We start from the raw sequence: 19,606 nt of genomic DNA on the forward strand, positions 1-19,606 counted from the left end.
ATAGATACAGCCAACCAAAGACTGAGATTCAATGGCAGAACACTTACAAGGTGTGACAGGTCTTCTAAAGAGACTGCTTACACCGTGCTTGTCCGCCCTGTTCTGGAATGTTTCTGTGCGGTGTGGGATCCGCATCAGATGGGACTGGCGGATGACATCGAAAAGGTATAGGGGGGCAGCTCTTTTTGTATTACCGCGAAGTTGGGGGGATAGTGCCGCAGACATGATACGTGAATTGGAGTGGCAATCATTAAAACAAAGGCGGTTTTTGTTGCGATGCGATCTTCTCATGATATTTCAATCACCAGTTTGCTACTCCGATCGCGAGAACCCACCTACATAGGGAGAAATGATCATCACGATAAAATATGAGAAACCTGGGCTCGCACAGAAAAATTTAAGTGCTCGTTTTCCCGTGCACCGTTTGAGAGTGGAACGGTAGAGAGACAGCTTGAAGATGGTTCATTGAACCCTCTGCCAGGCACATTCTTATGAACAGCAGAGTAATCATGTAGATGTAGATGCTGTGTTCCAAGAAGTCATGGTTCCTGTTTGCACAGCTCACATAGTCCTGGACTGGTTTGTGACCAAGAGATTGAGTTGTCGCATCTCCCCTGACCACCACAGTGACAGATCTCAGCATTTTTGAGCCTTCATCGTCAAATTGGGAATGAAGTGTACGTGAATACTACTCACTTCCATCATCACTACCTGAAGTTTCCAATATTTTTCAGGAACAATGGTGTAAGATTCCCCTGAAAACCGCACAGTACATGTATTTCGCCGTTCTGTGATGACTAGAAGCTGTTATTTCCGTCGCCGCGTTAGGCGTGGTACGATGTTGTACTTAAAGTTGTTCCATATTTGTGTCCACGCCCTGTAGATGTTGATATAGACTAGTGCTAGAAATAACCAAGTTACGAAGTTCCTCCTTCATTCTCTGCTTCTGCAGAAATGGCTGTGTACTATGATTGTTCAAGGGAACAGGGACGGTAGTAAATCCGTCATCTGGCTAGCCGACACACGAGAAAGCGTCGTAACGTTCCTGGAGGTACGCATTCGCGTGTCTGCTACCGTCGCCCCAGCCCGCCATCCACCAAGCACATGACCACGAGCTCACACACATACACACGCACACACTCACACACAGAGACACGCGCATGCGCAATCTCGTCCACATTTCTGTGTAGGAGAATACTCCTTTCCTTAGACAAAAGCACAAACCCAGCGAGGTGGCGAAGTGGGAAGACACAGGACTCACAGTCAGGAGGGCAGTGGTTCGAATCTCTGTCAGGCCATTCACATTTAGCTTTCTTTCTCAGCAGTCTCCTACCCAAGCTTATGCTTGGAAAACTGCAAGAAACCTAAATGTGGATGGACTGATAGAGATACAAACCACTGATCTCCTAACTGTGACTTCTGAGTCCTCCCACTTCATCACCCCGCTGGGTTTTATTAATGAAATTTGGTGAATGCGATGGATGCCCTCTGTGTAGTTTATAACGTTTTATTTTATCACGATAGCCTTCGCATTGGCCAGTTCACGTGAGGTAGCTATTTTTGGTGTAGCCAACCCAACATGTTCGAGTACTTCAAAACTGGCTCTTTCAGCAAAATCCAACAACAGATAATAAAAAATCGTTGCAGCACATCAGCAGTCCACATTGTATTTTATGTACGATGTGGTGCAGGCATGGAACACTGGACTCTCGTTCAGGAAGATTAACAATTCCTCATGTTTCTCTAACTCATTTCATGCAAATGATATTACGGCTCCTTGAACAAGGTTATGACCAATTTTCTAAACTGCCCTTTCAAGTAAGATAGTGCCCCTTTGTAATAATTCTGATTCAAGGCACGTTACATTCTAACCCACATTACCACAGATCACATAGCGAAAGATAATACGAGCAAAAACATAGATTATTATTAGTGTAACAATGAGCTGGCTAAAAATCCTATAAAATGTTTAAAATGCTCCAACTTTGATGTTTCTTACTATAATTGCATTAACTATTCTTGACTGCAAACGATAGCATTAAGATTCGTGAAAAGTGCTATTTATTTGCATAACACTGGAGTGTTTTGAGCTGATTTTCTAAGAATTTCATGCCCTGAATTAAAACAATTCATTAATATTTGCCAAGGAGCTCAAAATTCTAAAATACAAGACTTTGGTGAAATATATGTTATAGTGTTTTAATATAAGTCTGTGGATAAAAAATGAAACAATAATTTTACTGTTGTATTATATAAATATTATTCTATACTAAATAAAAAGGTCATCCAGTCCCTGAACATTTAGGAAGCTTCTTTTCCATGACATTCTTGAATGTATTATGGAGCGGTCCATTTTTAAATTCGAGCAGTAAACTGCCATCACGTGCATATCCGATCTTCCTTGGTAGCGTTCCTCGACAGTTTTCATAGCAGAGTTGCCTTATTTGTGAATAGTCAAATATTCCTGCTTGAATTTTTCCGTTCTCAGCTCAGACATTTATATGGCAAAGCGTGACCCGTTCTTATCAAAAGCCTTAGAAACTGCTTCAAAAGGCCCAACTTGATATGCAGTGGACGACAAATGATTTTCTCTCGTCCAACTAAGGGGTCGTTAATGACATTGTTCCACCCTACGTACATGTTTCTCTCTTTGGCCATTCTTTTCCAACACTGTGAAGTGTTTTGTCTCTACTGTTCCAGAGTCACAAGAAACACATTGCAAACCAAGGAGAAAGTTTACCGTTCATAAGTCTAGACAAACCATCCATTGATGTTTATGAGACTTAATCTTGTCAAAGATCAAAACTACGGTTTTATGTTCTTCTTTCATTTCCCTTAACGGAGCAGCTGATATGGAACTAAATTTGGTACCATTGTGTATTAGTACAAATTTCAAACTTGACTTTAGCTGTGCACAGAAACGAGATAATCGACTAGAAAACATTAAGGAAGACCCATTTCCTCAGGAGTCCATTCATTTCATGCAAAACACGAGATTGTCTTCTTGAGAGTAGAAAATATAAAAATGAATGGCTTCCTGCATCAACATGTCGTTATGACACCAGCCTGGGCAAAACCGAAAGATACAATTCCACATCCATTTGTTTAACATTTATTGCGACTTAGATCGTATAGTATGAGTTTTACGACTCTTATATAGGTACACGATACTTTGAAGTATTTACGAAATAGTAGCCTGTTCTTTTCCAAATTTACCTCTTTAGTGCGAGAAAAAAATAAAATTATGAAAACTGGTCATCCTACAGATTTCACTTTACAGAAGTATATATTTAAGAAGTATTGTTGACCTTAAAGGTTTTTATTGGATTTCATTTCATATATACAGTTTTTCCCGTATATGACAGTTACTCACCAAAATTCCAAATGTCATATGAGCTGTAGAAAAACGAAATTGATTGTTAATCAGACAATAGTCTTCAGTGTTTTAAAAAACGACAGTTAACGTCACAAGAAATTTTCTGCTTGACATAATAATTTAATACTGCAATATGTAAACAAATCTTGGAACATGCTGTATTTTTATATTTCCAAACTTTACTACAGGAATATATAAAATTTCTTTTACAAATCGCATTTTTGTAACCATAAAAAGGTATAATTTTTGCATGAGTCGCCACTGTTTTTAAAAACAAATGTCGTACTAATAATTATTTTGACAAAGGAAATTCTAGAACATTTTGGACAAAAATTTTGTGTTACATAGAACTGTATGCATCCCAAATCAAATTGGGCATAGTTGTTAGCTGAGTTGACTTTCAAAATTTTGTATGTGATGCATGGTGTGTAATGTTTTTGTTATCAGCAATCATCTGAAAATGAGCTCCTTCTGAGTGAAAAGAGGTTTTGGTGATGAGGCTACGTTTTTTATGTCTTGTTGTTTGGTAAAAAAGTTAACACTAAGAAAAAACTGTGTATTATCTTTTACTATGGGTGACAAAGTAATTGTGAAATAAATCAAGAAGTAATCTTAAGAAATAGTATCTTCACAAGCTAGTAAACAATCTGAGAACCTATTCATAACCAAATTAAGCGAATGCGGCCTCTTCTCATTGAAACAAGATGAGTATTTACCTTTACTCTACAAATTGTTTAATCATATCTTGAAAGAGTCATTTTCTCATGAAGTTCTGTTGAACTAAACCTATTACATAGTTACAGCAGAGATTCATTATAATTGGACTGGCTCATCGGGGATATTTTGCGTCAGATGGTCCATTTCAATAGCAAGAAAGGTACCAGACATTTTCTGTTGTATGGTAAAAGGTAATCTTGGTTCCTTGATCCGGTACATTTTTGTTGGAAGCCAGTAATTCAGAAGCTTCTTTTGACGGCTTGAGATCTCTGGTGGGTTTTTAACTCATCCCAGTTTAAAACTTGAGGAATTAATGCTGTACCCACATAATCACTGTCATTGTCATTAGTATCAGAGGTACAACACCAGTCCTCACAAACAACAGGTTTTGGAGTGGCTTTTGTTTCAGACGTTTGCGTTTCCCGGTAGTCCACAATCGTAAATGTTCTGTACAAGTTTTACAGATTTATTGCAAAAATCTTTACAAAGTCAATAATAGGTTTTCGGTTTCCTTTCATCGTTTATTCTTTGCATATGTAGCAAAAACGATCAAGTTGATTTACGCTACTTCTTCTACTTTAACTTATATTATTTCTGTTCAACAACACAAGTGCAAAAAACTACAACATAGATGTTTCCTAACTGAATCATCAAGCGACGTCATTCTCGCTCAGCCCTGTACGGCCTAGCTCACACAGTAACCTGCAACTCCATCTGGTGGATATTCCTGGAACTAATTAGAAAGCAGACCGGCAATAGGGCAAACCTACAGGAACCAATCCTCGTACATGTGATTTAGATGTTCACAAATCAGAGTTACAAATGCACATTTCATATAGAAGTGCATGTTAAACAACAATGATCAAAAAAATAAGAGCGGATAGAGGAAGACTAATTTCACTTTAGGATTCAATGCCCCAACTATGGCTAAAATCAATTATAAAATCCTAGATATAAAAAAAAAACAGTTTGTTCTTGGCCTGTGTAATTACTTCACTGCTAGTTTCCCTGAGTATCTTAAAATGTTGTAACAGTTATTATTGTTGATAATAGGTGTGCAAGGCGCCAATATAGATTTGACCTCTTCAGACTGATGCATTAAATGAATAATAATTTATTTCTGCTAAGATAGTAGATTTGCTTCCAGTAAAAATCGATTTCGAGTACATGATCTGGCCACTGAGATTAAGGTTGTCTATGGTTCACTTGAATCGATGCAAGGCATTTCCAGGTCGATTCTTTGAATGAGACGGAGTTGAATTTCTTCCCCATCCTTCTCCAACTGAGGAAGTATTCGGTAGATAATCATACCGTCGTCGTTGAGGATTTAAGCCCCAACGTTCCGTTTTGTCTCCATCGTCTTCGTTGTACAAATACTACTTTCGTTGTTTAGTTAATATCTTTGTTGACCACGCTGTGAAAAACAAAATGGTGGACTATTGAACTTTCCTACTTTCTTTCTACTGCTCTTCTCTCATCGAAAATTAGTTTTCGTTGTATAATTTATATCTTTGCAAAACCAGAACGCTCCACTTCCACTAGCGAGGAAACAGCTGCAGTGCTAGATGACACGTTACGTGCTGACATGGTAATTCATACTTGCAACACCGTACAGCCGTGGAGATATATGCAAACAATGTTTTGGAATAGAAATCAGAATCCGCCAGTGGTAATAGTTGATGACACCCTTGTAGCACATTGTAGGAACGATCGAAAATACATTGCTGGCCATTGAAACTGCTCACCAGGAAGGATAGAAAATAATGACATTTTACTCATAGTCCTTATAAAGTGTAGTGGAAAAAATACGTGAATAAATCTGTAGGTGATTTGAAAGCATACAGGTTCCGAAATTTGCACGGTCCTGTAACATTAATGTGGCCACCGCCCATGTTCAACGTCAACATGCAATAATCACTCAAAGACTGGCCAATCAGACGACTGGGCAGCGCCAGCAGCAGCCTATGGTTCGAGACCAGGCTGTGTCTGCCGGCACACTGGGTCCTTTGTGAGACTTGGCGTCATAGCCCTGCTGGCTTGCTGTTCCTGTCTGCTGCCGCAAATGCTGAGACCCAGGGAGGGACTCGACATCACACCGTCAGCCACCGTCTGTCGCCTGTCTGAGAGGCATGGGTTCAGACCCACGCACAACCGCACAGCCATGTCGCCTTCTGGCGTGTCACTCCCCTGGGAAGCGCCACTGTCGCAGCTGCCTGTGGCCTCGCCCTCGCTGGTTACTTTTACCCATTTTACACAATACCTTTTCACAATCTTCATAATAGCGACAATAGTATCGTAATTAAATTTTGTCACTGGTTACATGATAATCGTCATTTGCTTCCATTAATACTTTTTGCTGCTGTAGACACGTTTATATGGAACGTAATCAACAACACACTCAATAATTATCGGTAGCTGCAGGAAAATTTGCTACAGTGGAAACCAATTTACAAGTTCTTTGTACGATCACTGGTGTGACACGATCGGTAAAATGCTGATAGGTTGAATCAGTTTAGAAGAGCGAATAACAAGACAGAATGATTTGCATGTTGAAAGCTTATCTTGGCCTCAGGAACTGCAATGTACTTCGAGCATTATGGAGACCCCGTACATTTTACCAGACGTATGAGAAAACTTCTCTAGTCGCTGGTTTGGTTGTAGTAGTCCAATTAACTGGCCACTAAGATCGCTAGGTATTATGTTGTTAGATTTTTGACTTTGTGGTTGGATGAAGTCTCAGACATCTGATATGTACGAGACATGAACCGCATGGTTGCATCATGGACACTGCTGCCCTCATTAGGGAAAGTGCTGAATCACTCAGACAGGCAACACAACATGTTCTCCAAGAGTGCTCAAATGCACTGTAGTTGGCGCTGCGACACTCGAACACTGATTGTGCACCGAACATCAGCTGTGATGTGACGTGTACGATAATACTTGTTGATGAATGGGCTAAAATCAAATTTTTTGCTGATACTTTGTTAAACTGATAATGTTATATTTACTAACTGTTGTAAATGAGTGAAGCTGTCAGTTTGTTGAAGAATACAGAAAATAAATAACGATGTACATTAAATGTGATCTGTCTCGAAAGTCATTCAGAATAGGGCATATGTCTGTATGAAGTTTTTTGCTTCAAACGATCGTTCCTGTGACCTTCATCAATATTGACCATTCCTCCTGGGACACCCTGTGCCCCAGGGAAGTGTGTTTGGGCCCTTGCTGTTCATGTTGAATATTAATGACAGTGCAGAATATATTAACGGTAACCTCAGACTTTTTGTAGATGGTGTAGTTATTTACAATTAAGCGCTGCCTGAAATACTGTTCACGGATATTCAGTCGTATCATAATTGAATTTCAGAGTGATGCAACACCTGGACACTTGCTTGAAATGGTAATAATGCAAAATTACATACTTCACAAAAAGAAAACAATGTAGTATTTTATAACTACAACATCAACGCATCTTAAATGGAATCTGTAAACACATAAAAATACTTCGATGTAACAGTTTTTGTAGGTATCGAACATGATGATGGCAGAAATTAGGGAAGAAGAGACACGCAGCAATCATTCACGACCCATTGGTTTTACTACTCTTGCCTATCTAGATTTCGGCTGTAAGTAGCCGTCTCCACATATGCAAGAGTTATAAAAGTAATGGAAATGCGACTGACAATGAGTGCTGTGTTTGTCTCCTGCCTTGTAGTCTACGGTTCCTGTGCACATCAGTTCCTTGTGGAATCAAAGTTGGTCGCAAAACTGGTATGTTTTTGCAGATGATGTTTGTGTTTTAGGAAATGGCATTAAAGGGAAAGGAATAGAAGACATTGTTAATGATGTTTCAATAAGACTTATTAACTGGTTCTCTGAAATTGGACTCACGTTAAATTTTTGGGGAAATACACTATATTTAGTATTGAACAATAAATAGAGTAATATCAACAATCGACGTGGCACAAGAACAGGAGTCAGTAAACAGGGTAGAATGCTTCAAATTTTTGGGCCTACATACTCATGAAAACTGAACTGGAAGAAGCGAATTGCTGAGTTTCTCAAACAGTTAAGTTCACCCACTTTTGTTCTACATCGCGCCATAAACTGTGGTGGCGCGCGTCTCATGGCCTGCATTTAGAGTGAGGGCGCCACTGATCAACACCAACTCAAAGGAAGGCCTCGGCGCTTGTTGGTGACGTCACGTCAACTAGGCCCGGCGAACGCCAGGTCTGCTGCAGGCAAAAACGCCTGGGCGTGCTTATCACTATAAATCTCTTATTTTTGGACAAAATGTTTGGTATTGTTTTGGATTCTGCAGTTTTATTTAGATGAAAGATTTTCTTACTGTAGTAAAGCTACAAATGAAGATCGACTTCTACTAGTTTTTCCATTCGTCTGTAAAGAATTCGCGTTAGTATTTTGCAGCTGTGACTTATTAAACTGATAGCTCGGTAGTTTTCACATCTGTCAACACCTGCTTTCTTTGGGATTGGAATTATTATATTCTTCTTGAAGTCTGAGGGTATTTCGCCTGTCTCATATATCTTGCTCACCAGATGGTAGAGTTTTGTCAGGACTGGCTCTCCCAAGGCTGTCAGTAGTTCTAATGGAATGTTGTCTACTGCTGGGGCCTTGTTTCGACTCAGGTCTTCCAGTGCTCTGTCAAACTCTTCACGCAGTATCATATCTCCAATTTCATCTTCATCTACATCCTCTTCCATTTCCATAATATTGTCCTCAAGTACTTCGCCCTTGTATAGACCCTCTATATACTCCTTCCACCTTTCTGCTTTCCCATCTTTGCTTATAACTGGGTTTCCATCTGAGTTCTTGATATTCATACAAGTGGTTCTCTTTTCTCTAAAGGTCTCTTTAATTTTTCTGTAGGCTGTATCTATCTTACCCCTGGTGAGACAAGCCTCTACATCCTTACATTTGTCCTTTAGCCATCCCTGCTTAGCCATTTTGCACTTCCTGTCGATCTCATTTTTGAGACGTTTGTATTCCTTTTTGCCTACTTCATTTACTGCATTTTTATATTTTCTCCTTTAATCAATTAAGTTCAATATTTCTTCTGTTACCCAAGGATTTCTAGCAGCCCTCGTCTTTTTACCTACTTTATCCTCTGCTGCTTTCATTACTTCATCCCTCAAAGCTACCCTTTCTTCTTCTACTGTATTTCTTTCCCCCATTCCTGTCAATTGTTCCCTTATGCTCTCCTTGAAACTCTGTACAATCTCTGGTTCTTTCAGTTTATCCAGGTCCCATCCCCTTAAATTCCCAGCTTTTTGCAGTTTCTTCAGTATTAATCTACAGTTCATAACCAATAGATTATGATCAGAGTCCACATCTGCCATTGGAAATGTCTTACAATTTAAAACCTGGTTCCTAAATCTCTGTCTTACCATTATATAATCTATCTGAAACCTGTCAGTACCTCCAGGCTTCTTCCATGTATACAACCTTCTGTTATGATTCTTGAACCAAGTGTTAGCTATGATTAAGTTGTGATCTGTGCAAAATTGTACCAGGCGGCTTCCTCTTTCATTTCTTCCCCCCAATACATATTCACCTACTACGTTTCCTTGTCTCCCTTTTCCTGCTACCGAATTCAATAAATCTCTTATTTTTGGACAAAATGTTTGGTATTGTTTTGGATTCTGCAGTTTTATTTAGATGAAAGATTTTCTTACTATCCTAAAGCTACAAATGAAGACCATTACTGAATCTTGTCGAAACAAACGTAGATCAATATGAGAAGATGCTTTGCCCCACTGCAAGCTTCGGAAATTTTACATTCAAGTAACTATATTTACTTGATCCATTTTGTTATCGAAACTTACCCCAAACCCCTTACAATTACCTCGTTTCTTTTAATTATTTATTTATTTATTTTAGTTTGACATCGTCATTGGAAATGTGAACTAATTTACATGTGTAAATGTCCAACTGTGGCCAGTCATTAGATTACAGTCGTTTTCAACGAAAGGAATTCTAAACAGGAAACAAAATAGCTTCATACATCGAAAATACTGCTGAGCTTAAACTTTTCTAAACATGCACATTAGAAAAGATAAATATTCCTCTCTTGCAACTGAAAGGAGAAACTTTATAGGATAAAAAAAATTATTTGATAAACCAAGTATCTCTCTATTGCCTCTTCTTCTGTCCCCCACCACCTCTCCCAACGTGTACAATCGCAAGATATTTCATTAACATTCAGTGCTCCTCACCCCATAGTCAACCAAGATACCTAAGAAGAGCACCAACATGTTCACAGTTTGTTGTAAAAGCAACCCAGTACAAACGTAACTTCCTCAGATTTACAAATAAGGTAAAGAATCACGAATTCTGTTGCTGCTAGACCATGAAGTTTTTTCTGTATGTCAATCCTTAAAACAGGTGAAAATTAAGTTCAGTAGTACACTATTTGTTAAGAAATGTAATGAATTGCAGAATTAATTGATTGCAGAAATCTCTCAGACCAATGTGTGTTGGTAAACTACCGCCAATAGTTTCACATTTTCCTGTGTCAGAGAGGGAGACACCACCCTTATGAGTATGCCAGCAACAGACCAGGCGTTCGCCGTACCTAGCAGACGTGACGTCACGAACAAGCGCCGAGGCCTTCCTTTAGAGTCGGTGTTGCCCTGATACAGTATTTAAGCGCCTGCCTCTCACTCAGCCAACGAGTCTGATCTTTCGTACGTCTGTGGACACAGCTTAATTACTTACTTTCATGTTCCATGTACGAGTGGACGTGGTTGTAAGGTTTCCTTCTGACTCCGTTGTTTCGATCTTGTTGTTGTTCGTTCTGTCCTTCGTTGGTCGTGTCCGTCCTCTCCCGTTGTACTGTTGTTCGCGGGCTGCTCCGCGGTTCCCGCCGCACTTTCCGTCACTTCAACCCCACGACCTTTCCCGTCGCAGTTACAACAATCATTTGCACAATAACGTAATGTCTGACAGGTAGCGCAGCAAGATTTATATATATATTAGAATCATTTTCCGTGGACAACCCAGTTCTACTTCATGGACGAACTTCTCTTTAAAAGCCGGTAGCCTGAGAAAGAAAATATTTTTAAATGTAGTTGAGCGATAATAGGACAAAAAATGTGTTCATTAATGTAAACAGTCGTCTTATATACGTACCCTGTAAACTGAATAATTGCATATCATTTGCTCATCCGTAGGCAAAGCAGATCGCAGAATTCGTTTCATAAGTAGAATACTAGGATGTACTCAGTCTTCAAAGGAGACTGCTTACAAAACACTCATACGACCCTTCCTAGAATATTGCACTAGTGTGTGTGATCCTTTCCAAATATGACGAACAAGAGCACTGAACGTATACAGAGAAATGACTCAGCAACGATCACAGGTTTGTCTGATCTACAGGACAGTGTCACGGAAATTCTGGAGAAACTGGACTGGCAGACATCTACATACAAAGTGTCAAAAACCAGTTTTAGTAGACGAATTTTAGAATATACTGCAACTCCTCTGCAGCAATCGAGAGGACAGGATTAGGTTAACTCCAGCGACTATAAAGGCATACAAATGGCAATTTTTCATGAAATCCGTACATGAATGGAAGGAGAAGAAACCCTAATTAGTTCAGTTGGATGTACCCTCTACCACACATTTCATAGTGGTTTGCAGAGTCGGTATGTAGATACACAGGGGTTCGACAATGGATGTAGATATACAGGTGTTGGACAAAACCTCGGAAGCACTGAGAGAAATACAAAGCATGCTTAATCATAAATGCGGATGCTATCCAACCTGCTGGGTGCGCTGTTGTATTTGATCACGAACGCCACCTGTGCAATGCCCTCAATACGTTGCAAGTGTCAGTCGTGGTCGGAAGAGCGTTCTGTGCAGCTGTAAGTGTGTTATGTCACAGGTAAGTGAATTCATAAATGGCCAGATTGTTGGTGATTTAATGGTATTTGCTTGTGATACCAAGTAGCTGAAGTGGTTCGTGTTTCATGAGGCACTGTATCAAAGATTTATACCGAATACAAAGAGAGCAGAAACGCGCGCTCTTAGTCACAATGAGTACGAAAGTGTGTGTTGATTAACTGTCGCAAATGATTACTGAAGAGGAGTGTGACGAAAAGGAATAGGACCACAGCTATAATAATCACTGCAGAACTCAAGGTCGCACTCGAGTACCCTGTCAGCACCAAAAGCCAGGAAGGGGTCTTCATAAGCAGAGAACTGCAGTCCGATGTGGAATTTCAAAACCAAGCATTAGTGACTGCAAGGATTGTGTGTCAATTTTGTGTGATCAGATCCATTTCATGGTACAATATTTGTTCTCCAATAGTGACCTGCAGCATCGTCGATAGAATGGACTGTGGCAGAGCCGAGTGGAGGGTCTGAATCAGAGGCTCAGGCGGTTCTGTGACGGTGTGGGTTGCAGATTTCTTGCCTTGCGCCATCAGGTGCTGGGTTTCCGCGTTCCGCTTAATAGATCAGGAGTCCACTACACACAGGAAGCTGCTACACAGGTAGTGGGGACTGTGTGGAAGGGACTGCGAGGTTTTTTTGGTTAGTGGGCCTCAAGGAACCACAGAAAGGGCGTCCGTCTAAAAGGGGGTAGGTAAAACACAGTCAGTTAGTTGTAAAAAACGATGGGTATTATATTTTGTTGTAGCTGTGTTGGGAAAGAACCAGATCTCCAAGCCCAAATAGACACCACTGAATATCAAATAGCTGGCTAAAGCCGGAAACAACTTCAGCAGAAAGGAGACAATCTCAGTAGTCGTCTTAGATTGCTTGCAGAAGATGCTATTATTTACCGTCTTGTAAAGTCATCATATGACCAAAACGAACTGCAAAATAATTTAGATAAGGTATCTGTATGGTGCAAAAAGTGGCAATTGACCCTGAATGAAGTAAAGTGTGAAGTTATTCACATGAGTACTAAATAAAACCGCAAAATTTCGATTCACGGTAAGTCACACAAATTTGAAGGCTGTAAATTCAACTAAATGCTAGGGATTATAATTATAAATACCCTAAATTGGAACGATCACATAGATAATGTTGTTTGTACAGAAAACCAAAGACTGAGATTCGATGGCAGAACACTTAGAATGTGTGACAGGTCTACTAAAGAGACTGCTTACACCACGCTTGTCCGCCCTATTCTGGAGTATTGCTGTGCGGCGCGCGATGCGCATCAGATGGGACTGGCGGATGAGATCGAAAAAGTACAAAGGAGGGCAGTTCGTTTTGCATTATCGCCAAGTAGGTGGGATAGTGCCACAGACATGATACATGAATTGGTGTGTCAATCATTAAAACAAAGGCGTTCTTCGATGCGACGGTATCTTCTCATGAAACTTCAATACCAGTTTTCTCCTTCGATTGTGAAGAAATTCTCTTGGCACCCACCTACATAGGTAGAAATGATCATCACGGGAAAAGAAGAGAAATCAGGGCTTGCACAGAAAAATTAAGTGATCGTGCGCCGTTCGTGAGTGGAACGCTAGAGAGACAGCTTCAAAGTGGTTCATTGAACCCACTGCCAGGCACTTTATTGTAAATAGCAAAGTAATCATGACTCTGTGTTCCAGGAAGACATTGCTCACATCGTCCAAGACTGGTTTGTGACCAAGAGATTGAGTTGTCGCATCTCCCCTGGCCACCACAGTGACAGATCTCAGCATTATGCAGCCTTCATCGTCAAATTGGGAATGAAGTGTACGTGATCACTACATGCTTCCATCATCACCACCTGAAGTTCCCAATATTTTTCAGGAACAATGGTATAAGATTCCCCTGAAAACCGCGCAGTACCTGTATTTCGCCATTTTGTGACTACTAGAATCTGTTTAGAATGCCAACGATTTTCCTACACCGCCTTAGGCGTGGTAAGATGTTATACTTTACGTCCACGCCCAGTAGATGTCATTATAGACTATTGTTGGAAATGACCAAGTTACGAAGTTCCTCGTTCATGGGGTTCGTCCTACAGGCCGCATGTTGTATTATGCTTCTGCAGAGATGGCTGTGTGCTATAACATAGTTCAAGGGAACAGGAACAGTAGTAAATCCGGCATCTGGCTATCCGACACACGACAAAGCTTCCTAACGTTCCTGGAGGTACGCCTTCGCGTAGTCCGCTACCGTCGCGCCGAGCACATACACACACATACACACACACACACACACGTGTGCGCACACAAACAGACACGCGCGCATGCGCAATCACTTCCATATTTCTGTGCAGGAGAAAACTCCTCTCCGTAGACAAAAGCTCAAACCCAGCGAGGTGGCGAAGTGGGAAGACTCAGGACTCACAGTCAGGAGGACAGTGGTTCGAATCTCAGTCAGGGCATTCGTATTTAGGTTTCCTTCTCATCATTCACTAGTCTAAGCTTATGCTTGGAAGACTGCAGGAAACCTAAATGTGGATGACCTGATTGAAATACAAACCACTGGGCTCCTAACTGTGACTTCTGGTTCATCCCACTTCGTCACCTCGCTGGGTTTTAGTGATGAAATTTGGTGAATGCGGTGGATGCCCTCTGTGTGGTTTATAACGTTTTATTTTATCACGAGGGCCTTTGCATTGGCATTTGTGGATCGTCAAATATTTCTGCTTTAATTTTTCCGCTTTCAGCTCAGACATTTTTCCCTATATATGCAAAGCGTGATCCGTTCTTATCAAAAACCTTTACATACTGCCTCAAAAGGCTCAACTGGGGTGTGTTTTTTCTCTGCTATTCCAGAGTCACAAGAAGCACTTTGCTAACCAAGGTGAAAGTTTACCATTCATAGGTCTAGACAAACCATCCATTGATGTTTATGAGACGTGTTCTTCTCAAAGATCAAAACTAGGTTTTTATGTTCTTCTTTCGCTTCCCTTGAGGGAGCAGGTGATATTGAACTAAATTTGTTACCATTGTGTATTAGTACAAATTTCAAATTTGCCTTGAGCTGTGCACAGAAACGAGAAAATCAACTAGAAAACATTCAGGAAGCCCCATTTCCTCAGGAGCCCACTAATTTCGTGCAGAACACGAGATTGTCTTCTTGAGAGTATAAAAAATAAAAATGAAGGGCTTCCTGGATCAACAAGTCGTTACGACACCAGCCTGGGCAAAACCAAAAGATACGATACCACATCCATTTGTCTAACATTTATTCTGATTTAGATCTTAAAGTATGAGATTTGATGACTCGTATGTAGGTACTCGATACATTGAAGTATTTACGAAATAGTATTCTTTTCCAAATTTACCTCTTTAGTGCGAGTTAAACCATGAAGACATAAAATTATAAGAACTTGTCATCCTACAGATTTCACTTTACAGAAGTCTATATTTAAAAAGTATTGTTAACCATAAAGGTTTTTATTGGATTTCATGTCATATATACAGTTTTTCCTGTATATGACATGTACTCAACAAACTTCCAAATGTCATATGATCTGTAGAAAAACGTAATTGATTGTTTATCAAACAATAATCTTCAGTGTATTCAAAAACCGTAACTAACTTTACCAGAAAATTTTCGATTGACATAATAATTTAATCCTGCAATATGTAAACAAATCTTTGGACGTGGTGTATTTTGGTATTTCTAAATTTTATTTCAACAATACATAAAATTTCTTTTGTAAATCGCATTTTTTAATCATAAAAAGGTATGATTTTTGCATCAATCGCCACTGTTTGTAAAACCAGATATCGTTTTAATATTTATTTTCACAAAGGAAATTCTAGAACATTCTGGACAACAATTCTGTGTTATATAGAACTGGATGCATCCCAAATCAGATTGGACATAGTAGTTAGCTGAGTTGACTTTTAACCTTTTGTATGTGACACATCGTGTGTAATGTTTTTGTTGTCAGCAATAATGTGAAAATGAGCTGCTCCTGTGTAAAACGAGGTTTTGATGATGAGACTACCTTTTAGTTGTCTTCTTGACTACTGAAAATGTTGACTCTAAGAAATAACTGTGTATTGTATTTTATTATGGGTGGCAAACTGATTGTGAAGTAAATCAAGACGAAATATAAAGAAATAATATCTTCACTAGCTAGTAAACAATCTGAGAACCTATTCATACGCAAATTAGGCAGATGCTGCAGCTTCTCATTGAAACAAGATGAGTATTTACCTTTATTCTACGAATTGTTTAATCACATCTTGAAAGAGTCTTATTCTCATGACGTTCCGTTCAACTAAAACTATTACTTAGTTACAGTAGACATTTATTACAATTGGAATGGCTCATCAGGGATATTTTGCCTCAGATGGAATATTTCAGTAGCAAGAAGGGTTGCAGATCTTGCATCTGAATGTCAGCTGGTTGGCGTGAACATGAACCTTTCCAAAACAAAAGTAATATCCAACAAATGGGTCTCAGGTGGAGATGCGAAAGTCAAGAACAGTCTACTAGAAGAGGTCAGTGAATATGTATACCTTGGCCAGATTATAAATATGAAGGGAGACATAAGGCCAGAAATCTATCGACGCATCAAGTTTGGCTGGCAAGCATTTGGGAAGAATTCAAAAGTATTCAGATCAAAAATGCCAGTAAATCAGAAGAAAGCAGTATTTGATCAATGCATTCTTCCTGTGATGCCGTATGGCTGTGAGACATGGACACTGAACTCATTCACAAAAGGGAAACTTAGGACAGCACAGAGAGACATGGAGAGATCAATGCTGGGCTATACAAGAAAGGACAGGAAAAGGGCAGATGACACCCAGTCTGTGACGAAGGTTAATGACATCTTAGAGAGAGTAGGTTCCTTGAAATGGCAGTGGACTGGCCACGTTGCAAGAAGAAAAGACAACAGATGGACGAAGCTAGTACTGGAGTGGAGTCCGAGAGAGCACTGGAGGCCTAGAGGAAGGCCACCAGACAGATGGGACAAAGACATCAAGAAGATCGCTGGTAACACCTGGCTAAGAACTGCCCAAGACCGTCCCACTTGGAGAAGACTTCAGAAAGCCTACCTGAATCCACGACTCGCAGAGGCCACATCATCTAATGATTGAATGGCTGATGATGATGATGATGATGATGATGATGGTAAAAGATAACCTTGGTTGCTTGATCGAGTATATTTTTGTTGCAAGCCAGTAATTCAGAAGCTTCTTTTGACAGCTTGAGATATACCACTTCAAACCTTCAGGAATTAATGCCATACATGCGTAATCACTGTCACTGTCATTAGTATCAGAGGGACAACACGATTCCTCACAAACAACGGGTTTCGGAATGGCTTTTGTTTCAGACGTTTTTGTTTCCCAGTAGTCCACCATCGTAAATGTTTTGTACAAGTTTTACAGATTTATTGCAAAAGTCTTTACAAAGTAAATAATAGATTTTCGGTTTCCCTTCAGCGTTTATTCTCTGCATATGTAGCAAAAACCATCAAAGTGATTTACGCAATTTCTTATACTTTAACTTATATTATTTCTGTTCAACAACACAAGTGCAAAAAACTACAATATAATTGTTTCCTAACAGAACTGTCATCTGACATCTTCCTCAGTCAGCCTTGTACGGCCAGAGCTCACACACTAACCTCCAACTCCATCTGGTGGATATTCCTGGAACTAATTAGAAAGCAGACTGGCAATAGGGCAAACCTACAGGAAACAATCCTCGTACGTGTGATTTAGAAGCGCACAACCAGAGTTACAAATGCACATTTCATGTACAAGTGCATGTTAAACAACAATGATCTAAAAGCTAAGAGTGGATAGAGGAACACTGATTTCACTTTTTGATTTAACGCTACAACTGTGGCTAAAATCAATTCTAAAATCCTAGATACAAAAAAACTGTTTGCTCTTGGCCTGTGTAATTACTTCATTGCTAATTTCCCTTGAGATATCTGGTGAATTATTAACTCGGCCCAGTTTAAACCCTAAGGAATTAATGCCATAACTGCATAATTACTGTCGTCATCATTAGTATCAATGGGACAACACCAGTCCTCACAAACAACTGGTTTCGGAATGGCTTTTGTTTCAGAGGTTTTCGTTTCCCGGTAGTCCACAATCGTAAACGTTTTGTAAAAGTTTTACAGATTTATTGCAAAACTCTTTACAAAGTCAATAATAGATTTTCGGTTTACTTTCAGCGTTTATTCTTTGCATATGTAGCAAAAACCATCCATGTGATTTACAAAACTCCTTCTACTTTAATTTATATTATTTCTGTTCAACAACACAAGTGAAAAAAACTACAACACAGATGTTTCCTAACTGGTTTATCATGTGATGTCATTCCCACTCAGCCTTGTTCGGCCTAGCTCACACAGTAACCTCCAACTCCATCTGGCGGATATTCCTGGAAGTAATTAGAAAGCAGACCGGCAATAGCGCAAACCTACAGGAACCAATACTCGTACATGTGATTTAGAAGGGCACAAACCAGAGTTACAAATGAACATTTCATATAGAAGTCCATGTTAAACTACAATGATCAAAAATATAAGGGCGGATAGAGGAAGACTGATTTCACTTTTTGATTTAACGCCACAACTGTGGCTAAAATCAATTCTAAAATCCTAGAAGGAAAAAAACTTTTTCCGCTTGGCCTGTGTAATTACTTCATTGTTAGTTTACCTTGAGATATCTGGTGAATTATTAACTCGTGCCAGTTTAAACCCTAACGAATCAATGCCATAACCGCATAATCACTGTCATCATCATTAGTATCAGTGGGACAACACCAGTCCTCACAAACAACATGTTTCGGAATGGCTTTTGTTTCAGACATTTTCGTTTCCCTGTTGTCCACAATCGTAAATGTTTTGTATAAGGTTTACAGATTTATTGCAAAAGTCTTTACAAAGTCAATAATAGGTTTTCGGTTTCCTTTCAGCTTTTATTCTCTGCATATGTAGCAAAAACTATAAATGTGATTTACACAACTTCTTCTACTTTAATTTACATTATTTCTCTTCGGCTCCCTGCCGCCGTTGGATAAGCAGCTGCAGCAGCAAGTCGTATACTCCTAGCTCACTCTTTTGTTACATAGTTTAATTGTTAATTTCTTTGCGTGTTTTTGGTACTTGCATTGTTTAATTCATAAATTTCGGGCGTATTATAGTATTTGAGAGTTGTTGCATCGCGTTTTAGTACCTGAATAGTGTAGAATCGCGTAGTCTCCTTCCACCGCCGAGCAGTGTGTCAGCAGTGCGCAAGTAGCAGCATTACTGCATTTACTAGGCAATCTTGTATTTTAATAACAGTTTAAATTTTGTGCCGATTTGTTTCCGCTCTCTGTAGATTTGTTCAGACGTTCTTTGCACAACAGTTTTTAGCATGGATAGGGACTGCAACTGCTGTGTTCGGATGCGGGCTGAGTTGGCATCCCTTCGCTCCCAGCTTCAGGCAGTGTTGGCTTCGGTCACACAGCTTGAGGCTGTTGCCAATGGGCATCACTGTGGGGGTCAGGATGGGGGTTTGTCGGGGACGGCCAGCTCGTCCCACGCATCCCTCGATCGGACTACGATTGTAGTTGCCC

At 39.8% G+C, this 19,606-nt stretch overlaps 1 protein-coding gene across 1 annotated transcript in view; it reads left to right on the forward strand.

The window, feature by feature from the left end:
- Positions 1 to 19,606, forward strand: part of LOC126184405 (uncharacterized) — a 281,884-nt gene that overhangs the window by 150,244 nt on the left and 112,034 nt on the right. The window lies entirely within an intron of this gene.

This window comes from Schistocerca cancellata, chromosome 4 (genome assembly GCF_023864275.1).
Source record: "Schistocerca cancellata isolate TAMUIC-IGC-003103 chromosome 4, iqSchCanc2.1, whole genome shotgun sequence".
Lineage (NCBI taxonomy): Eukaryota > Metazoa > Arthropoda > Insecta > Orthoptera > Acrididae > Schistocerca > Schistocerca cancellata.